The sequence below is a fragment of the Meles meles genome, unplaced genomic scaffold (assembly GCF_922984935.1).
Source record: "Meles meles unplaced genomic scaffold, mMelMel3.1 paternal haplotype, whole genome shotgun sequence".
Lineage (NCBI taxonomy): Eukaryota > Metazoa > Chordata > Mammalia > Carnivora > Mustelidae > Meles > Meles meles.
Genome location: NW_025721611.1, coordinates 457745 through 459727, shown reverse-complemented (window position 1 = coordinate 459727; position 1983 = coordinate 457745).

Sequence of the window (1983 nt, the reverse complement as noted above, 5' to 3'; positions counted from 1 at the left end):
ATTTTTTTTTCTAAAAAACAAAGCAAATGTACCAAAAAAAAAAAAAAAACCCACAGAAACAGACCTATAAATACAGAGAACAAAGTGATTGAACCAGGGAAGGGGAGTAGTGGCATGGACAATATGGGTGAAGGAAGTGGGAGATACAGGCTTCCAGTTACAGAATGAGTAAGTCACTGGGATGAAAGATAAACACAGAGCATAGTCAGTGATACTATAACAGCATTGTATGGTGACAGATGGCAGCTAGCCTTGTGGTGAACATAGCATCACAATTAGAGTGTTCGAATCATAATATCGTATGCCTAAAACAAAGGCAACACTGTGTGTCTACTATACTTCAATTAAAACATTAGCTTCGGTCAAGATGGCGGGGAAGTAGGAGGAGGCACCGTTTCAACCTGTACTCTAAAGTGAGCTGATTACCTACCAAAGAACTCCGACTACCCATGAAATCAGTCTGAGATCAGAATTATAAACGTCTGGATCTCTACAGGAGCAGAAGACGCCAGGTAAAGCAGACTGGAAGCTTTGGACTGATATCAGAAGATAAAAAAAGAGAGGGAGGCAGCCACCAGAGGTGACCAATTGGAAAGTAATACCCCAACACAAGAGAGCTCTGCGTCTGGGGACCAGCATTAACTTGGAGTCTGGTTGAAAGCACGCAAAAAACAAAGAGCAAATGATCGCGTGGGGGTAATAGTGGGAACCTGGGCGGTTAGGGTCAGGGACCTAAGTCCCAGGACCTAGGACAGCCTCCCCTGGCACTGAGCCAGAGAGAGTGTGGCGGAGAAATCAGGTCTCCATCCCTGAGCCCCCAGTGCACCTGAACACCAGCGCTCCGGAGAACAAGTGGGGTCTGGCTCCCGTGAGGGGCTGGGAGCCTGATCAGATGGCAATCCTGAAATGCGTGCATCCCACACCCTCCCTTGGGATAGGTGCTCATAGGCGCTAGCCTGGAGCTCTGGCATCCAGAAAAAACAGACATTCCCAGCCCGGGACAGCGGGAAAATCTCAGTGTGCGATCTCTGCTCGGAACCTCTCTGGCGGCCTGGAGCTGCCTACACAGCCACTGCTGCCCTGGTTTTGGGTACAATGAGGAGCTCCTGCATCCCCAGGGACAGTGACTCAGAACTGACTCTGCCAGCAGCTTTTGCAAAACATTCTGAGGCTTCTCTCTGAGAGGGAGGTCGGGGTGCAGCTTGCTGTCCTCTAAACCTCCAAAAACCATCAAAAGCTGTCAAGGTGAGAGAAAGCAGATGAAAGAACATAAAAACCCCCAGAGAACAAAAGGCTGAAAAAAAACCAGTTTCCTCAGAGCTCACCCCCTTGAGGGGAGCAGGAGGACCTAACTCAGGGAACATCATTGTCTGAAAACCCATGTGGCAAGCCCCTCCTCCAAAAAACCAACCAGGAAAGAAGAAAAAAAAAAAAAAAGACTACAAGAGAACAACCACCACTACTTCATAAATACAACTTTTGTTTTTAACTCTTTACCAATATTCTGGTTCTTTTTTTTTTTTTTATACATACAGAAAATTTTTTTTATATTTTTTTTCCATTTTATTTATTTTTTCAGTGTAACAGTATTCATTCTTTTTGCACAACACCCAGTGCTCCATGCAAAACGTGCCCTCCCCATTACCCACCACCTGTTCCCCCAACCTCCCACCCCTGACCCTTCAAAACCCTCAGGTTGCCCCAACCTCCCACCCCTGACCCTTCAAAACCCTCAGGTTGTTTTTCAGAGTACATAGTCTCTTATAGTTCGCCTCCCTTCCCCAATGTCCATAGCCCGCTCCCCCTCTCCCAATCCCACCTCCCCCCAGCAACCCCCAGTTTGTTTTGTGAGATTAAGAGTCATTTATGGTTTGTCTCCCTCCCAATCCCATCTTGTTTCAATTTTTTAACCTATTTACCACCACACTGAGATGTCCAGTACATCAAATTCTTTAATAACCTTCTAACCTGAACTTTTGGATA